Below are 21977 nucleotides of genomic sequence, written 5' to 3'. Positions count from 1 at the left end.
GAAATATACTCCATCTGCCATTTTTCTGCCTATGACTCCAATTGATCTATATTCTGTTGTATCCTCTGACAATCCTTCTCACTATCCACAACTCCACCAATCTTTGTGTCATCCACATGCTTACTAATTACACCAGCCACATTTTCTTCCAAATCATTTATGTCGATCACGAACAGCAGAGGTCCCAGCACTGATTCCTGTGGAACACCACTAGTCACAGCCCTCCATTCCAAAGACCCTTCTTCCGCTGTTGCACTTGATCTCCTATGACTAAGTCAATTCTGTATCCGTCTTGCCAGCTTACCCCTGAAGCCATGTTACTTCACCTTTTGTACCAGTTTGCCATGAGGGACCTTGTCAAAGATTTTACTGAAATCCATGTAGCCAAGATCAATCATTTTTCCCTCAATCATCTGCGTCACCTCCTCAAAAAACTCGATCAAGTTAGTAAGGCACGACCTCCCCCACACAAAACAATGCCGTCTGTCACTAATGTATCCATTTGCTTCTAAATCCATATAGATCTTCTCTCTGAGGAGCTTTTCCAATAATTTCCAATAAAATCACCAAAGTGAGACTCACAGACCTGTAATTTCCAGGATTATCCCTGCTACACTTCTTAAATAGTGGGACAACATTGGCTAACTGATCCAAGAAACAGCTCATTAATTTGTGGTGAAGATGCAGATCCAGACCTTGGAAGTGTTTAAAGAATCTATTAACATGGAGAAATAGGGTGAACTCACTTCTTTACAGAACTCTTTTATTTAGAATATTGTTTTCTCCCCCTAAAAATGTTGTGGATTGTCTCTGCTGCTGCTGTAGAATTTGTTATGGTGTCAAAATGTGAGCAGGCATTTCAGAGCAGATTGGTGGATGTGAATTGACCTGAGGTCTCCTCAGTGAGATGGAAGCCCTCAAGGAAGAGATGTATCATTATAAAAGCATTGCATTAACACAATATGGCTGAGGCATGGATTCTATTCAGTGCCCGTTTTATTTGTTATTGAAAGGAATTTAAATCTCTTGGAAATGAATCAAGAAAGTACTGTAGATAGATAGATTAAATTTAGACTTCTGCTCGATATTGTTACTAAATATTTTTCATTGATTTATTAATATGCACTAAGAGCAAATAATTGCATTGATGCTTATTGGTTGCATTTATATTTTTGTAACATCCTTAACTCTATCCCTTCTAATATGTGCCACTAGCAAATATAGATTTATAATTTGAGATATATATTTCATTGTAATTGCAACTAGGAACTGTAAGTTACTCCCTATCAAGTCTGTTGAAAAATTGTAGCCTTTCAAATTGTATAATTTCATGAATGGAGAGAAACACTAATACATTCTCAAATTTGCTCATTTTGCAATAACTTCAACAACAAGAAGAAAAAAATGTTTCAATGATAGTAATATTGGAATAGCTCTAATATGTTCCTACTTTAGAACAAAATCAGACCTATTAGTCTAAGCTACTTGAGTTTCACTCTGAGGTTCCCAACAAGCTATTATCTTAATCATCTCCATGTCTTAATATGTTGATGGAGATGCAAAGTTTAAAAAAAAATCCCAAAAGAGTCCACTCCAGTTTGTGCTTTCAAATGACAATATCCACTGAAGTATTTGAAGCAGTGCAGCTGTCCTGTTGATGTCAATTTCTGATTGCTTTTGTAATGCCAGTTGTAGTACTTACTTCCTAGAGTGTCCCTGAATGGTTTGTTTCTAACCTTGTCTTGTCAACTCTCCAGGTACTGTAAGCAAGTTAGTTGTTGCATTGACCAATAAACTGCTTGACAGTTAGAGTTAAAGAGCCATGGTAAACAGATATTGTTAGTTCACTGTGTTTATGAATGCACAAAAATACAAAGCCTAAAAAAGTGCTCCATATGTCTGTTATTGATTTCCTCCCTCAAGTGTCTGTCCATCATCCTCCACACCAAAGCATTAATGCTAAAGTCTTTGTGCACCTTGCATCTTCTAAGGCTGAACCTGCATCTCCTAGATCAAAAGTTTGTCTTGCAAGGGTCAGTATGATATATTTGTTTCACTATGATGTGTCCTGCCAATTCACTATCACCTTGGAATAAGACACCGTAGTGAACTGAACAGTCCAAATACAAGTCAAGTTGGTATCTTAACTAACCCTACAACTTATTGAATAAAATTCAGCATACATCATCTGTACAAATCTGAAAGGGAGTATCTGAAGGGAAAGAGTAGGTTTGACACACTAAATGTTCAGACAAAGGATGGAATCTTCTCTGGGTCTGACGACGTAGGCAATGGCTGGAATTGTGGCAGAATCACAACACTGGAGCAACTCACTGCACCTTTGTACATTTGCTAACAGCCTGGTGGGACTCTTAGTCAGCAGCATAGAACATAGAACATAGAACACAGAAAAAATGCAGCGCAGTACAGGCCCTTCGGCCCTCGATGTTGCGCCGACCGAAGCCTACCTAACCTACACTAGCCCAATAACCTCCATATGCTTGTCCAATGCCCGCTTAAATGACCATAAAGAGGGAGAGTCCACCACTGCTACTGGCAGGGCATTCCATGAACTCACAACCCGCTGAGTAAAGAATCTACCCCTAACATCTGTCCTATACCTACCACACCTTAATTTAAAGCTGTGTCCCCTAGTAACAGCTGACTCCATATGCGGAAAAAGGTTCTCACTGTCAACCCTATCTAAACCCTTAATCATCTTGTACACCTCTATCAAATCTCCCCTAAACCTTCTTTTCTCCAATGAGAACAGCCCCAAGTGCCTCAGCCTTTCCTCATACGATCTTCCTACCTTGCCAGGCAACATCCTGGCAAACCTCCTCTGCACTCGTTCCAATGCCTCCACATCCTTCCTATAATATGGCGACCAAAACTGCACACAATACTCCAGATGAGGCCGCACCAGAGTCTTATACAACTGCAACATGACCTCAGGACTCTGGAACTCAATTCCTCTACCAATAAAGCCCAGTACACCATATGCCTTCTTCACAGCACTATTTACCTGGGTGGCAACTTTCAAAGATCTGTGTACATGGACACCAAGATCCCACTGCTCATCCAGACTACCAAGTAGTCTACCATCAGCCCAGTAATCCATCTTCTTGTTACTCCTACCAAAGTGAATGACTTCACACTTAGCTACATTGAATTCCATTTGCCACCTTACTGCCCAGCTCTGCAACTTATCCATATCCCGCTGTAACCTGCCACATCCTTCTTCGCTGTCCACAACTCCACCGACTTTCGTGTCATCCGCAAACTTGCTCACCCAACCTTCAAGCCCCTCCTCCAGGTCATTTATAAAAATGACAAACAGCAATGGTCCCAAAACAGATCCTTGTGGAACACCGCTAGTAACTGCGCTCCAAGATGAACCTATACCATCAACTACTACCCTCTGTCTCCTTCCAGCCAGCAGTGTGTTATCAACTAAAGGAATTTACAACTTGTAAAATGCCTTAGCCTTATTAATGCTGCAACTCACCTCATCACTATCAGCTTCCAATCTTATTAAAGGTATCAAATAAGCTCGACAGTGGGAATTCTTGACCCAGATGTCAGAGCATAGAACATAGAACATTACAGCGCAGTACAGACCCTTCAGCCCTCGATGTTGCGCCGACCTGTCATACCAATCTGAAGCCCATCTAACCTACACTATTCCATGTACATCTATATGCTTGTCCAATGACGACTTAAATGTACTTAATGTTGGCGAATCTACTACCATTGCAGGAAAAGCATTCCATACCCTTACTACTCTCTGAGTAAAGAAACTACCTCTGACATCTGTCTTATACCTATCACCCCCTCAATTTAAAGCTATTCTCCCTCGTGCTCGTCGTCAACCATACTTGGAAAAAGGCTCTTCCTATCCACCCTATCTAACCCTCTGATTATCTTATATGTCTCTATTAAGTCACCTCTCAACCTTCTTCTCTCTGACGAAAACAGCCTCAAGGCCCTCAGCCTTTCCTAGTAAGACCTTCGCTCCATGCCAGGCAACAAGCTAGTAAATCTCCTCTGAACCCTTTCCAAAGCTTCCACATCCTTCTTCTAATGCGGTGTCCAAAACTGTACACAATACTCCAAGTGTGGCCACACTAGAGGTTTGTACAGCTGCAGCATAACCTCATGGTTCTGGAACTCGATCCCTCTATTGATAAAAGCTAAAACACTGTATGCCTTCTTAACAACCCTGTCAACCTGGGTGGCAACTTTCAAGGATCTGTGTACCTGGACACTGAGATCTCTCTGCTCATCTACACTACCAAGAATCTTACCATTAGCCCAGTACTTTGCATTCCGGTTTCTCTGACCAAAGTGAATCACCTCACACTTGTCCGCATTAAACTCCATTTGCCACCTCTCAGCCCAGCTGTGCAGCTTATCTATGTCTCTCTGTAACCTACAACATCCTTTGTTACTATCCACAACTCCACCAACCTTAGTGTCGTCTGCAAATTTACTAACCCACCCTTCTACGCCCTCATCCCAGTTGTTCATAAAAATGATGAACAGCAGTGAACCCAACACCGACCCTTGCAGTACACCACTAGTAACTGGACTCCAGGATGAACATTTCCCATCAACCACCACCCTCTGTCTTCTTTCAGCAAGCCAATTACTAATCCAAACTGCTATATCTCCCACAGTCCCATTTCTCCACATTCTGTACAATAGCTTACTGTGGGGAACCTTACCGAATGCCTTGCTGAAATCCATATACACCACATCAACCAGTTTACTCTCTTCTGCCTGTTTGGTCACCTTCTCAAAGAACTCAATAAGGTTTGTGAGACATGACCTACCCTTCACAAAACCATGCTGACTATCCCTAATCAAATTATTCTTTTCTAGATGATTATAAATCCTATCTCTTAAAACCTTTTCCAACACTTTACCAACAACTGAAGTAAGGCTCACTGGTCTATAATTACTGGGTTGTCTCTACTCCCCTTCTTGAACAGGGGAACCACATTTGCTATCCTTCAGTCTTCTGGCACTATTCCTGTAGACAATGACGATTTAAAGATCAATGCCAAAGGCTCGGCAATCTCCTCCCTGGCTTCCCAGAGGATCGGAGGATAAATCCCATCCAACCCAGGCGACTTATCTACTTTCACACTCTGCAGGATTTCTAATACCTCTTCCTTGTGAACCTCAATCCCACCTAGTCTAGTAGCCTATATATCAGTATTCCCCTCGACAACATTGTCGTTTTCTAGAGTGAATACTGTTGAAAAATATTCATTAAGTGCTTCCCCTATCTCCTCTGACTCCACACACAACTTCCCACTACTATCCTTGATTGGCCCCAATCTTACTCTCGTCATTCTTTTATCCCTTAAATACCTATAGAAAGCCTTAGGAATTACCCTGATCCTATCCGCCAACAACTTCTCATGACTCCTCCTGGCTCTTCTGAGCTTTCTCTTTAGGTCTTTCCTGGCTACCTTGTAACCCTCAAGCACCCTAACTGAGCCTTCACATCTCATCCTAACATAAGCCTTCTTCTTCCTCTTGACCAGAGATTCCACTTCCTTTGTAAACCACGGCTCCCGCGCTCTACAGCTTCCTCCCTGCCTGACAGGTACATACATATCTAGGACACACAGTAGCTTTTCCTTGAATAAGCTCCACATTTCTAATGTGCCTATCCCCTGCAGTTTCCTTCTGCATTCTATGCTTCCTAAATCTTGCCTAATTGCATTGTAATTGCCTTTCCCCCAGCTGTAACTCTTGCCCAGTGGTATACAACTATCCCTTTCTATCACTAAAGTAAACATAACAGAATTGTGATCTCTATCACCAAAGTGCTCACCTACTTCCAAGTCTAAGACCTGGCCGGGCTCATTACCCAGTACCAAATCTAATGTGGCTTCGCCCCTTGTTGGCCCGACTACATACTGTGTCAGGAAGCCCTCCTGCACACACTGGACAAAAACTGACCCATCTACAGTACTCGTACCAAGTGCCTCCCACTCACCCCCAGGACTATTCATGCTGCTCAGCAGCTCGTGGCATGATCAGTGGGCACAAGCCACATGTACCACTTGTCTGTGGACATCTGGCATTTGCTAACCCGTTATGAAACAATAGGAACGTTATGGCCACGGTCAATCTATTGGGTCCATCCCATAGCTGGGTCACCCCTGGAGCATTCTGTGGAGAATTCTGAAGGGGCCTATGTGTGGTTCCTCCTCTAACTGGGTTACTCTCCCCCACCCATGGCACCGTCCTATCCCCGTGTGAGGAAGGGGCACCTGGAGTGTGCACCAGATTCCCCATCCTCTCCTGTCACATTGCCTTCGGTCCTGAGGACTAGTGCCTGGCAAGATAGAGTGCAGTTGTGTGCGTGTATCCAGCAGAAGTTGAGGGTACTGAACCTGGCTCTCCATGGCAACTGTCATCCTGTCCATGGAGACAGAAAACATGCCATAGAGTCATAGAGAGGTACAGCATGGAAACAGATTCTTTGGTCCAACTCGTCCAAGCCTATCAGATATCTTCGATAAATCTAGTTCCAATTGCCAGCATTTGGCCCAACTTCCTCTAAACCTTTTCTATTCACATATCCATGCAGGTGCCTTTTAAATGTTGGAATTGTACCAGTCTCCACCACTTCCTCTAGCAACCTATTCCATCCACGCACCACCCTCAGTATGAAAACGCTGCCCCTTAGGTGTTTGTTCAATCTTTCCCCACTCACCTTAAACATGTGGCCTCTAGTTTTGGACTCGCCCAGCCCAGGGAAAAGATCGGATATGTAGCTGCAGACTTGCAGCTTCTGGCCACTGACAGCAATTGCCTCTCACATTCCTGCCTGCGGCTCCTGTTCATGTGTGCATGGACCAGGTCCCTAATTAGTGACACCACAGGGTGCTCTCCTGCCTGGGGATAAGCAGGTACCAACTCACTGGCAGCATTCCAAGTGCCAGTGAGCTGGACATTTCATCCTCGGTAAAAAGAATGACTGCAGATGCTGGAAACCAGATTCTGGATTAGAGTGGTGCTGGAAAAGCACAGCAATTCAGGCAGCATCTGGGTCCTCAACCTGTTGTGGAGCTGTCACAGTGAGCTGTTCACCACCTTGTGCTCCCACCCTTTCTAAGGCTCATGTTGCTGCCAACATGTCAGTATCTGAGCTGGTGGGGGCACTGCAGGAGGCAAACTTCCAGATACTTCCTCTGCGGGCCTTGGCAGAACTGCCCTCAAAATTTGAGAAGGTAGTTTCTGCTGGAGCTGGCTATTTCTCTGCAGAGGCAGGGAACGCCTCATGGCACCTGCAAGACACAAGGGAAGGAAGGTATCACAGCAAGCACTTAGAGGAGGTGTGTAATGAATGACTGATAGTGGGTTATGGTGAGAGTTACAGTGAAATGAAAAGTACTTCTTACTCAGTTTTTTTAAATTCACCCATGGGGTGTGGACAGCACTGGCTGACCAGCATTTACTGACAATCCCTGGTTGCCCTTGAGAAGGTGGTGGGTAGCTGCTTTCTTGAACTGCTGCAGCCCACATGTTGTTGTTGAAGCATTGATGGCTCTGATCTCCACAAGAGAGGTCCTTGCCTTCTCCCACAAGGGCCAGGATTCTCTCCTCGTAGGCGTTGAGGAGTCGAGGAGTTCCAGGTCCTTTCTTCACTCTTCTCCCGTACTGAGAGAAAGGGAAGGAATGGGTAAGTTAGAAGTGATTGACATGGCTCTTACTGCCAGTGCAGTTGGGGAAAACACGGTGAGGTGTTCCGAGGTAGTGTGTCGGCAGCGTGCAAGTCATGCAGTATTAGTGCGGGACGTTGAGGTGAAACAATAGCAAGTGAGGGAAGATGGTGCAGGCAATCATGAGAGTGGCGTAGTGTGAGCCTTACTGAAAGATGGATGCCTTAATAGAGATAGAGTGAGTGTGACGTGACTGTGTGACACTTACCCTGGCAGAATGGGGAAAGTTATTGACCTTCTTGCACCACTGTTGCCACACCGACGCAGGTGGCAACTTTGGAACAGGTTGCCAGGGTCTGGTGTTGTGGCCTCCTCTGCCAGTCCTCTACATCACCCCAACCACCAGGACCTTCCAGAACCTGTTGGAGAGGCACACTCTATAGTCAATAATTACCTCAGATATTAAATGTGTACTGGTGTGGTTCAGTGAAGAAAACTACAAATGCTCTCAGATATAAAAGAAGCTCCAAACACTATAACGTGGAGCAGAAGGAATTGGGAGAAAACATTGTCCAGCCATATTAAATGTTAAATGACTTGCACAAGGCAATTTTGATTCAGAGAGAAAATTCAAGCATAATTTTTAACCTGTGTGAAGTTATTTTAAATTCAATATTAGGACTGTTTGTTCAGATATGAATGACTGTTTCCCTGAGCAGTATTTGGGACAAAAATATTTGGAGTATTCAAAATGCAACTGGCTGCTAATATTGCTGAGACACATGACAGGCTGTGGAAATATTTTTTCATCCTTAAGTTTCCTGAAACCATTTCTAGTGGTGTTATTCTTACAGCCATGAATTTATCAGTTTTGTAAAACTAAAAGTCTTTTCCACCAACATTGCAGCACGTCTGGTGTCGTGGAAAAAGACGAATCATATAGGTGCAAGTATTAATCAATGCTGCAGAGCTATTTGTAGTGGATAATGAGTGTCATATTATGCAGGATCCCTGATGGAAAGCCAGTCAGCTGCTCCTCTTCTTATACTTGCTGGTTTGATAATACAGATGACATTACGCCGTGACATTTTCCTGCAAAACTTCATGCTGAATATTTGTGAAAAGTATCCTGTCGGGACAAATTGGGTATTTGAAGATGATTTCCTTTGTAAAGAAAGACAACATGGAATTGGATGGAAGTACATGAATAAACTACCCAATTTTGCTGAAACAAAATGGATGATTCTTTTTGTATGGGCTTTTTGATCTCATTTAAAGGAGCTTCTGAGGATTTTCAAAATTAACTAATAAAAAAACTGCAATATTTTTGTAATTTTAAAACAAAAGGAGCATTCAGAAGAAATAACATATATTTGGAATGTCACTTTTTCTAAAATTGAATCCCGACAGTATGGAAACAGACCCACAGCCCAACAAGTCCACACTGACCCTGTGAAGAGCAACCCACCCTACCCCCATTACTCCACATTTATCCTGACTAATACTCCTAACCAACACATCCCTGAACACTAAGCTTCTCTCACATATAGGACATATTTATCTAGGTCAGGGGGTCATGAGGTTAATTTTGGAAATATTTATATCTCTATTGGCCACTTTTTGTGGGAGATTTTAAAATCACTTTCTGACAGAAGTTAAGTGTTCTGTAATGGAGGGCTTCATTACCTATGGTGATTTCAATCTTTATGATTTGTTATTCTGGTTCAGAAATACCCAGGTCCAGAAAACAGTTCTACATGCTGTCTGAACAGAGTGACAGCGCAGACAGCAGATCTGCTGCCTCTCAATTGAGTGCTGGAAATGTTGTGTCATCCCGTGTGTGCTTGCAGGACCAGTAGGAATTTTTGTGATGGGAACAAATGTTCAGGCTTTCCTAATCTTTCTGCATATAATCTGTGTGTCTTGGCTGCTTTGCGGCTTCTTGACTGGCCACAGCTTGCTAATTTGATTGTCTTGGGTGTGCTGTTGCTGCCTTTCTAGGTTATTTGCAAGGCATAACCAGCCAGGCTGTATTTTTGGTGTGAAAAAGTGCCCCAGGCCTGAAGAGTATGGATAAAATGCTTTCTCTAATCTTCAACTACCTGTGGGGAGCTGTTTTGGATGATCTCTACTTCCCATGCTCAGCCACTACTGTTTAGTCACCCTACTCAACAATCTCCAGAGAAAAGAGACTGCAGAAGCAGTGGATCCAGTACTGCCCCCACCACACTACCCTTCCCAATCCCATGTCCCCAAGTCCATCCCAGGAGCAGTCTGTCTGGTAGCAGCTGTTTCATAAACCTTCACAGTATAGAGAATCTCACTCATCCAAATTTCAGCAAACTCACCACAACTTGATTTGATTTGATTTATTATTGTTTCATGTACCTAAGTACAATGAACAGTCTTGTTTTGCATGCAATACAGGCAGGTCACACAATACAAAGTGCATTATGGTAATAGAACAGAGTGGGAAATACAAAGTTACAGCTGCAAAGAAGGTGCACAAAAAGCAGGATGAACATTAGATTTAAAATTTGAGAGGTCCATTCAGAAGTCCAATGGGGAAGAAGTTGTTCTTGAACCTGTTAGTACCTGGGTTTAAGGTTTTGTATCTTCTGCCTGACTAACCTGGTGTCATTTGATCTTTGACCTAGTCCACCCCAGTCCAACTCCAGCACCTCCACATCATAGCAATGAATGGAAGGTTGGTTTGCCTGATGGTCCGGGCTGTGTTCACAACTTTCTGTAGTTAATTTCAGTCCCGGTCATAGCAGTGGCTGTACCAAGCCATGATGCATCTAGATAGAATACTTTCTATCTGTAAAAATTGGTGACAGTCCTTCTGGGCATGCTGAATTTCCTGAGCCACCTGAGGAAGAAGAGGTGTTGTTGTGCCCTCTTCCCCGTCGCATCAACGTGAATGGTCCAGGACAGATTGTTGGTAATCATCACTCCTAAGATTATGACTGCTGACTGGAGAGAGATGTGAATTTCCAGAACAAAGGGACTAGATGGAATACTCTGACAGTGATGCAAAGCACTTAAAACACCTCAATCATGTGAGCACTTGACAACTATTTCACTTTCACACCGAGACTTTTGCTGCAGTTGAAAGAGGTGAGGCCTCTACACTTTTCAGTTAAATCTTCAAAAATCACTAACTGGTATCACCACTGTTACCATGTTGTAACTTCAGTGAAAATGAATAGTAGAATAATGACTGGGAGGCTATGTAGATATGTCTGGTCTGCACCGAGTGCATAGGATTATACATCATATCTTGTGAGACGCTCACTGTTACTTCACAAGTAGTATTTATGCTGATAACAGAGGATGGAGAAGAGTGAAAGAAGTAAACACCCAGGTTCTGCCATGACACGCGTCACTTTCAGCACCCCTCGCCCATTTCCATCCACTCAGTCTCCATTATCCCCTAGCCAGCTTATCTTCCCTGGCTTACTATCAACAATCCCTCTAAGTTTTTTCTTCTCTTTCTCTCTGTCTGGGCTCCTCTCCATCTAGCCACTCACTCCTTCATGCCTCCACCCCCCACTACTGTTTTCTAGATGCTATCAGTTCTAAAGGGTCACTGGACCCAAAACACTAACATTAAAATGTAGTTCTTCATTTTATCCTTCCTACAACATTGAGTCTATAATTAACTCAACAATTGTCTTTGAAGCTTTTATATGGTGAAGCTCACCAATTACACCTTAACTTTTACATTCTGAACATTGTGCATAAAATTAGGACACAGTATTCCTTCAACAATTTGTAATCTTAACGAGCTATGCAATATTTCTGTAGGGAGAACTGGCCATTTGACCCATTGTGGCTGTACAAGTTCTTGGGAGCTGTTATCCAATTAGCCCACTCCCCTGTGCTTTCCCACAGTCTGCAAATTGTTCCTTTTCAATATCTACCCAATTATCTACTTGAGGTTATAACACCTTTAATGGGGAGGCTTCACACACATTTCTCTCTAATAGATGGAATTGCCATGAAGTCATGAAATTTTGAAAAAATCTTCAGAAGCTATAGTTTTTTTCTGTAAATGCACTAGACTAATGTTGAGTATTATTAAAAATGGAAAATATTATTGATCAGGAAAATAATTTTTATTGGAACAATTAATCACGCTGCAGTCTGTCTATTTAATTACATTGAATTCTTAAGTTCTTAATTTTATATGGGAGTTTCAAGTATATTTTCACATTTGGTTGTTCGTTGTTATTTAACAACTGCAAAAATGTCAAACCTATTCGTCGAAGGATTATTTCTCATGTTCTACTCTTGACTCCAGCTGTATCAGCATTTCAGTGGTAGAGCTTTATATTTGCACCAAACAATTAACTGCAGGTAAATTAAAACACAATTATAACATAAATGAGAACTCTGATAACTGTCTGTTGTTGCACATCTGCTTTCATTTATGTAGTTCACTGATGTGTTTGCTTTGTAAATACGTGCATTAAATCATTGTTGATAACTCACAAGAGAAGTGCTCAAAATTCACAGCGAGACAGTGAAATTAATTATAACTATTGAAATCTGTAGCGATAATTCTGTGTCATTTTGGAAGATGAAATACGTTTCACTTTTTGTGCACTCCACTAAATGATCTGATGAATGTATAATCATTCACAGATTTCAAAATGCTGAAAATTGATTACCTTTGATTAGCTCTGATCTACACAGAAAGCTCTGACAGAGTATATGTGAAACATTAGAACATTACAAAGTAACAAATGATTTAATTACCAGTGTGCCTGTTAATATAGGATTCCCTACAGAGAACCTGTCAAATCACTGGTCTGTAATAAACCTGTAAGTTTCACTTAATTCTATTAAGGTTTAAATAATATTTCCCACTGTCCGCATGGCTGTGGTGTAAAGTTTCTTTATGTAATCTAATCATTTTAATTAGGATAGAATAATTTTAAAACCTTTGCAAAATTTCAATTAGATGTCTACTGTTTATAATTAAAATATACATAATTACTGAATTTGTTTCTTACACTACACATTGTTCCTTTAAGCTACAACATGCTATATTTTATATCAACAACTTATATTTCTGTAGCATTTTTGAACATACAAAGGCATTTCATGGGAATGTAAAAAAACAAAATTTGTCAGCGAGCTAATAATGGGAGATATTAGGGGAGGTGACCAGAAACTCAAAGCAGATAAGACAGATAGCACAGACAGGATTATGAAAGGACTTTGACAGTTTAGGATTTTGGCAGTTAAGTGCATTGCCAGGAATAGTGGACCAATTGAGAAACAAAATGTTAGATACATTTTTGAGCCTCCGAAGTTCATGTGGTGCAGGTACACTCCCATGCTACATGGAAAGAAATTCCTGGAATTTGCACCAGTGACAGTGAAGGCGTAACACTGCAGTTTCAAATCAGGATAATGTGTGTCTTGGAGGGGAATTTGCATGTGGTATTACCACATATCTGCTGCCCATATTTTTCTAGGTGTTACAGGTTAAGGATTTGGAAGGTGCTGTCTACAGAATCTTGGTCAGTTGCTTCACTACATCTTATATAAGGTACACACTGCTGCCATTGTGCATCAGTGGCAGAGGGTGAGGGTGTTTAAACTGGTGGGGTGGGATGCAAACCAAGCAGGCTGCTATCTACTGCACAGTGCTGAGCTTTATAGGCATTACTGGAGTTATACTCATTCAGGCACCATAGACCTGGTTTATGTCTTGCAGATAGTGGGAGCCAGGAATTGACTTACTTGTTGTAGAATTCTCACATCTTGAAGCCAAAGTATGGTTGGTCTAGTACAGATTCTGATCAATTGGAACCCCCAGGTTGTTGATAACGCAAGATTTATTAATGGTAGTATCATTGAGCATCAAGGGACTACGGTTCAATTCTGTTTTATTACAGATTGTCATTGGCATGTGTGTGTGATGCAGATGCTACTTTGCTGTTAATCAACACAAGAGTGAACATTGTCCAGATCTTGCTCTACGTGGACATAGAATTCTTCAGCATCTGAAGAGTCACAAACAATGCTGGACATTGTGCAATCATCAGCAAACATCCCCACTTCTGACCTTACAATGGAGGAAGGTCATCAATGAAGCAACAAAGGATGGTAGGGCCAAGCTTTCTATATATATTCATACTAAATTTTCTTACAAGGTTGACAGTGGAAGTGCTTTCCTTTGCATGATCTCTACAGGTGCAGCAGCATTTTCCACACTTTCTGCTTCCTTTGTCTTTGATGTTCTTAATAAAGTTTTCCCCTTCCACTGAGCACTATAGCAATTTTCCTTTGAATATTTCCTTCCTTACATTTTGTCATTTTATTTTTCAGAGTCTTCCTTTATCGATCAGAAGCCAACACAACATGAGCACTGACTGTGCTTTGTGGGTGAAGTTCTAGATGTGAGACAGTATGGGCAGAATCTTTATCTGGGACTGTGTGATATTGGCTAAGGCGAAATGTGTGACAGGATCCGGTGACAAGTCTGCCACAGACTGTCCACCTGGACACAGGAACAATACACACCATCTTTAACATTTATACAGGCAGCATGGCAAAATTGCTGCTGTGTAGCAATGGGATGCCAGTTGACAGTGATTATTGTTTGTTAACAATCCAATTAATATTCAGCCTCCCATCTTCCCAAACTCCCCCACAAAGCAAACATGGAGAATACTCAACAAAGAACCCAGAGTGCACACCTGGTGCATTCAGCTCATTACTTGCTCCAATCAATTGCCATGTTGGGAACCAGAACTGGGCACCAACCTCCTGGGGCACTCTCCATGGGCACTGGCCACCCACACACACATGTCCAAGGAGACTGCCATTCAATTTGTGTCAGCCTTTAAAAAAAACCTCATGACACATCTCTGATGCACTTGCAGGACACTTCTACACTTCACTGCTGCATCTCCGTGTGCATGGGCAGCTATCATTTTAATAGTGCACTGAAGATGAGGAGACAGACGTCTTGGTTGTTGTCCCTCTAGCCAGAGTGCAAGCCATGCTGACTCCTCCTGGGAAAGCCCATTGTATTACAAGTCAATAGGGTGGTAGAGTGATCACTGGTGGGCCCTGAGGAAAGGAGAAGACATTTGCTGAGAGCTGACAGCCAATCAAATGCTGGCTGTTTTACTCAGCAGTGCCACCAAGGAGGTAGTAGTTACTGTTGGTACAACACCCAACTGGAGGCTTAACGACTCAGGCCAGAAAATAACAGAGTGTTTCGTAGTGTGAGGGTCACATCGGAGGGTGGTGTAAGGAATCAGTAGCTGAGGGAAGGGGCAGATGTCAGCATTCTCTCAATCGAAATGTTGGGTGGCCTCCTTGCCTTTGAATGAAGGAATACCCAACAGGAAACTACAAACCACCTACATGTGCCTCCTGATAATACTCCCAATGTAACAACAAGCCCTCCTTTTATTGGCCTCATACCAGCGGGAAGAAACCCTCAATTGGGCAGTAATCGCCCAATGAAGGAATTTGATTGGCAGTGGGGTAGTTAGACATTATTGGACCTTAGTGCCACAGACCTAGTCAGAACAGAAATGGGAAGGTGGTCAGGTTCCCATCCAGTATCATCCCAATTAATGAAATACCCTACCTGCATTTAAACTCGCCATGGCAAAGAGTCCTAAATACCTCATAGGGATTAAACTTGGAATGTTTTGAAGTGTAAGCTTCAGCTAATTTCTGGATAAATCTGCTGAGCTATTTAGGGAAGGTTCAAAAATCTGCAATGAAACCGTATAGTAATCTATAAAGGTGACTGTACTCGTGCAAATATCTCCTCTGCCACTCATCTTGCTGCATGGTATATTCATGAGTTATTAGTAGCAAACTGTTTCAAATGCCACTTTAAGTTATGTCCAACACAGCTTTTCATTGCAAAGGGAACCACTGGAGGCTCAAGGCAAACTTCCTTTGTCATCATTTTAAAACATATTGGTCTGTGGATTGTTTCCTCTGGATTAACAAACAAATATGTTTTCATTGATTCTGAAAAGGAATGCAATTTTATTAAAACGTATGTTAAAAGTTTCTTCATTGAAAATTATGGCTAAACCTCCATTGCATGGGCAATGGCAAAGTGAAAGCATTAAAATGAAATGGAATATTTGGAATTTTTCGCATCACATCTTTTTAATAATTTACCGATTAAAATCTCAGGCGATCTGCACTCTACAGAAATTCTTTAAAACTCCTTTTGGGCATCTAATCATTAGTTGTGAATAATTATATAGATACACTATTTGACCTTAATTTCCAAAAATAAAAGTAATTACATCCAAGCAAATAATGGCAACCATGAACTCAATTATACTTGTAATAAGCTAAAGGCCAATAGTGTATTAAGTGCAAGTAATTTTACTGATATTCTGACTCTGAATATACAATCATATGCAATAAGAAGTTCATACATTTGAACTAATCTTCACTGAAGCATTTTCAAATGTAGACATGATGTATCATAGCAACATAACTGAAGGCTTAGACAACAGTGATAACAAATAGCCTGGAGACCAATATGAATGTGTTTGTGCCATTTTGAGCACTGTCTGTCAGGACAACGTCTGCTCTTTCCATGTAATTGTCTCACCTTCCTTGTTGTTCCATATTCTGACCTTGTCGGTTTCAGCTTTAATTGACACGCTTGCCCCTTCCTTTCACTATTCCAAAACTAACTCTCAATAACATTCTTTCTGCTTTACGAATGAAACTTTAGGAGTGTGGCAAGAAGAAGCTCATTTAATGCTTAACAAGCTGAAAGGGCATCGCTACACCAGAGATCTGAGGTAAGAGAAAAACATTGAAGTGTCTTGAGCTCTTCAGCATTAAACAGAGACAACTGTTAGATGACCTTGGAGAGATTGTAAACTGTGTGTAAAAGAAAAACCTGGAAAATTACTCCAAACTGAACTGAGGATAAAACATTATGATGCTCCTCTTAGATGACACATTTTGATAGGAGTAACATGCAAGAGACAATATTAATAAAGGATGTAATTGTCAAGGGGGTGCAAGAGCAGAGAGACCTAATTGTACATGAGTATTGATTATTGGAGGTTGCCGGACAGGTGGAGACTCCAGTTAATAAAGCATACAGTATTTGAACTTTAATGATAAAGGGCATAGAGTGCAAGGAGATTATGCTGAACTTACATAACACGTTAGTTAAACCTCAGCTGGAGTATTGTTTACAGTCTGGCCCCAAGCAATAGGAAGGATGTGAAAGCATGGAGAGTATGCAGGAGAGGTTTACGAGAAAGGTTCCAGGGTGAGAAACTTCAATTGGAAGGAGAGATTGGGAGGTTGGGGCTATTGGAGAGAAGATTGCGAAGAGAAGATCTGACGGAAGCTTTCAAAATCACGAGAGGTCTGAACAGAGTAGATAGGGAGAAATTACTCCTAATTATTAAAGGATTTAGACTAAGACGTCACTAATTGAAAACAATTTACAAATGTGATGTGAGACCAATTTTTTTGTACACCATGGAGACAGGTTCAATTAAGGCATTCAAGGGGACTTTAGATGATAATTTGATGAGAAATAATGTGCAAGGGGATGGAGTAAAGCCAGGAGAATGGCACTGAACCACATGATCATTTTGAAAGCCTCTGCAAAAAAACTGATGGGCAATATAGCCTCCTTCTACAATGTAATAAATTTGTGATTCTTCTAAAGGTGAAGATCCAAAATGTATTTATTGCCTCCCCTTCTGAGGGAGGCTTCACCCTCTCTTTGCTGCTTCGCTTCTGACTCCCTCTCTCAGTGTGCTAGCTGTTGAGCTTCTAATAGGAGCTGCAGACCTGCCCAGCTCCGCCTACCTGCTGGATTTAAATTGCCTGCCGAAGGTACGATCATGGGAGAAGGAATCCAGCCTCCTGAACATGCTGACCACCCGGAAACCAGCCCAAAAAAAAAGGTCAGGCTTCAAAAAGCTTTTAAATCCAATTGAACAGACTGATGATATATTTATATTTAAACTTAATGATAAACACTATATCTAAGTTATATTAATCATTTTACTTCTACCTTTCTTCAGCAGATGTGGCCGCTTGCATTGAACTTTGCAAACAGGCCTCAAGCAGATGCTGGGCCATGTATTTGCATTTGCAAAGGGCCTATTATACTTTTCTAGGTTGTGCCCTGAACCTCTACAGAGGGTTCTTCATCAATCTAGTGAGTGTTGGACTTCGAATGTGGAATGAACACACACAGTGTTGAACATTTAGCTGTTCACCTTATGCCCTGTGCTAGATCAATCTCTCTCACCTGCAACATATGCCTGGAATTTCTGTGGCAAACACACTGTACAGGCTAAAAATAAATAGCCATTCCCTTTGTGGGGTTGGGGGTGGGGGAATTACAACCAATCTGGCGATATCTCCACACAGTCAAGGGATTAGTCCAATTCTAAATGGTTGGCCCTGGCCAGTTAGGCATTTTGTATTAGGGAAATTTGGGTAGATTTTGACCTCAGTATGGGCCTCAGTACATCCCCCCCAGGACATCTGCAACTAATCAGGGGATTATGCATTGGTCAGTCAGGATGCTGTGGGTGCATCAGTCCAGGGGCTGGACTGGGCTGTTCTCAGTAGGTGTTGCCCTGCCAAGTCAGGTCAGAGGGTGTGCCACAATCATCCTGGAGATTCAGGAATTCATGGTTAGAGGCAGATTAGGGTTAGCCCGTGGATTCCTGGGGAGAGCGGGAAGCTCAAATCTGGGTTAATTGGTCTAGGTCACTGACAGAATGACTACAGTAAAAACAGGACAATTCAAGGTAAAAGCGTAGGATCTCAGAGGATAGGAGAGGATCATGTGCTCTGGGCGGGGAGGTTTTCAGAAGCCACAATTGCTCTGATCTCAAAATGAAGAGAGTATGGTCAGGATATGGCAATTTGCAAAACTAGGGCCTCAGAGGGTAAACTGGCACCAGCAATGGTTACATAATGGCTTGAATGGAACCAGGGAAGGATTAAAAGGCATGTGGGATACAGATACAGCAACACAAAAGGAAAGATGAAAGATGGGCGATCATCCTGCAACTCAGGTGAAGCCTGCAAGCTCACACGAGGACACAGTAGTAGAACTTTGCCATCTTTAATCCAAATTCAACTGCTTAACAGAAATACAAAATGGCTGCCACCACCTGCAAAGAATCCCATTAAAGTAGTAGCAGTTTAGGTATGAGAAGTGTAAAAGGACTGCACTATGATTCTTAATGTGCTGTTATTTAATTTATATTGAAAAATGATGACATACATCAGTACCATAGATTTCAAGAGTAAAGAAGTAATAAATTCATGTAAAGTTCTTTAGTTTTATATTCACCCATTATTAAAGCAAAAATGTACCTCGATTATCTGGAAGATACAGATGGGGAGTATTTCATTCGGTTAATTGAATTCTGGATAAGCGAATGCCGGACAACGTGGTTTAGCCAAGCATTGGGACCTTGCAATCTTGCTGGATAATCCAATATTTGGATAATTGATTCCCAGATAATCGAGGTTCCTCTGCCATAGTATATAAATATCTAAATCCAACAGAAAGATGCCAGTGACAGCAAATAATGTCTACAGAGACACGCTGGGGCAATTATTACTGAAGCAGAGAAAGATCTGAGGAGATTTAATAAAAAGGTTAAAACAAATTAAATGTTATTGTTAGAATGAATAAGAAAATACATCTCCTTTGGCTAAGTACATATCTTAATTTAAATGCAAAGTTGTTAAATATTAGCAATTCTGTACTGTGTGTTCTATACACAAGGTATAACTCATTGATAATTTCTCATGCTTGCTGTTGTCTGATACGTGAGGTAAACAGTTATGACAGTGATTTTAACCTGCAGAAGGAGTTAAATGTTCACTGGTAACTTTGCTGTCCTGGAGTTACTGGGAGCTAATCAAGTTCAATTATAATGTATTCAACCCAAGCAGACGACATAGACGCTCGCCAAAGCTAGGGGCTTTCTCTGTCCTTCAGGTTCTGATGACCATTCATATCTGACTGAAGCTAACGTTACATGATGAGCAGGAAGAGCCTTCAAGTTTCTGTCAGTCTGCCCCAACAGCAAAGTGCATCTGAGGTCTGCCAGGCCCAAAGAGATAAATTATCAAAGAAATAATCACTTCTCGTTAAGTTAAGGAACATTCAGCTTATCTTCCTACTGTTCTGGGCTGAGCAGGCTGCCTCTGAGTCACATAATGTTCTGCTGGAAGTGTGCGGAGATGTTGTTCAGTGAATTTTAAATGAGACCCAGGAATTAAAACCTGCTCACGCAGTAGCTGAGCTTGTTACTCATTGTCTGGAAACTAGTCCAGAGCGAAAGTCAAGGCTTTTGTCTTCATTGGCTGATTGGTCGTCTTGTGGAATGAATTTGAGAACTGAGATTGAATTTAGTGAAGGCGGCTGATGTCCTGCCATCAGACTGAAACCAGGAGGTGATCCTGCTGCAGCGGGGACTCAGGGCAGCTTTTTGCCAGTGGCCACTGCCAGGACCATCATCCAGGAGACAGTGAGGTCTGCAGATGCTGGAGATTAGAGTTGAGAGTGTGTTGCTGGAAAAGCACAGTAGGTCAGGCAGCATCTGAAGAATGTGCAGGACCATCAGCCAGATAAGCCCCAAGAGGTGCCATCTCAAATAGAGAACTGCAATTGGTGGCCACTGCGGGGACTGCACCTGCAGGACAAAAATGCTACAGTGATGACCTTCAAAAACAGGTAAATGGGATTGGGGTATGCTGAGAACATGTAGTCCCCAATGATTGGCAGGGATGTGGGTGCTGGCTAATACTAGTGGTGCTGATGCCATGAAGATGGCCACTGCTACTGAGATGGCCCCTCATGGACCATTGAGTGCTCATAAAGGAAGCTATTGACCAAACTCCCTCATCCCACCTCACCACACCCCAAAGCCAGAACCTACTGAGAAATGCTTTACTGGTAAACAAGTCTATAATAATCGTAAAAATATTCATTCATGGGATGTAGGCATCACTGGCTGGCTAACATTTGTTGTCTATCCCTAATTACCCAGAGGTCAATGAAAGAGTCAACCTGTAGGTCTGCAGCCATGTGTTGGACAAACTCAGTAAGTCCAGCAGTATTCTTTCCGAAGGATATCCCTGAAACAATTCGGTTTTAATGATAGCCGACTGTGGTTACACGGTCACTGTTAGAAGGATTTTCCACCAAAGCAGTATTATGTAACAATTGAGAATCAAGACAGCAAGAATCCTTTTAACATGAAAAATGTGCTCGGTTTTCTATCCATATGTTGGCATTTACATTTTTAATATGACTTGAGATGAAAAAACAGAGCCACAGAGATTTGGCTGCCTTAATGGTGGAGGAGAAGAAATCTAGTTTGATGAAGTACTCCTCCTGATGCTGACATGACATCTCTGGCTCAGGCATGTTCACAGCATGGAAGAGGGTTGCACATGTAAAGATTTTAGGTATGGCCTAGTCACTGAAGTCAGAAGACCTGTAGGACATCCAAAGCACCTCCTCGAGTTCTTGGAAGTGCCAAACAAAGACCCTGAACATTGATTTTTTTAACACTTGCTGACAGAAGTGGGATACTGACCAATGAGCATCGCCATGAGTGGCCACAGTGGGTTGGCAACAGTTACTGAGACCAGTAGCAACCACCCAGAATGTCATCTGATAACAACCGATGGCACTTGTGGCAGAACTCACCTCCCAATTGCTCACTTCTGCCATTGGCTCAAGTGTACCAAGCGAAGCTGCCCCCATTCCCAGTAGATTGGATATCCATCATCTTGTGCAGATGGAAGGATGCTGGCAAGTAAAAACAACAACATTTATCAGAGTCAAACACCTATTTTTTTTCTAACAACTGTGAAGATAAACCTTTACCAAATAATTTTCCTTCTGAAACACTTACCCTGCTAATGTTGTAACTTTTAGGGCTATATTTTATATTTCTAGTCAGTCCTTCAAAAATGCTTGTTAGTCAAGAAGCACTGACATTTTTTACATGAATTTTATCTTTCATTTAAACACAGGTGGCAGAGAAAACACACAGGATGAGTTCCTCTTGTTTGGCTCTTCAATCTAATTACAGCTGGTTGATTTTCCTCCATTAGGTATATAAAATTGCCTCTTTGGAAATATAAAAAGATGTACAAAATGTTGCAACATAACCGCATTTTATTTTTTTAAAAAGCTTTTTTTTTAACGAATGATGTGGAAGTAGTGGTCTATAACCTAGATTTTTCCAAAATCCCTGTTTCCAAAAG

At 41.8% G+C, this 21977-nt stretch overlaps 1 long non-coding RNA gene across 1 annotated transcript in view; it reads right to left on the bottom strand.

Moving 5' to 3' along the window:
• LOC140476420 (uncharacterized) overlaps positions 1-21977 on the bottom strand; it is a 37846-nt gene that overhangs the window by 8508 nt on the left and 7361 nt on the right. Inside the window, exons 3-4 of the long non-coding RNA XR_011960465.1 lie at positions 21415-21516; positions 19062-19243 (exon numbers count right to left, since the gene is read on the bottom strand). This is a non-coding gene — a long non-coding RNA (uncharacterized lncRNA). The remainder of the gene's footprint in view (positions 1-19061; positions 19244-21414; positions 21517-21977) is intronic.

This window comes from Chiloscyllium punctatum, chromosome 4, assembly GCF_047496795.1.
Source record: "Chiloscyllium punctatum isolate Juve2018m chromosome 4, sChiPun1.3, whole genome shotgun sequence".
Classification (NCBI taxonomy): Eukaryota; Metazoa; Chordata; class Chondrichthyes; order Orectolobiformes; family Hemiscylliidae; genus Chiloscyllium; species Chiloscyllium punctatum.
The sequence above is the reverse complement of the archived record's forward strand: the minus strand, read 5'-3'. Positions and strand labels throughout refer to the sequence as shown.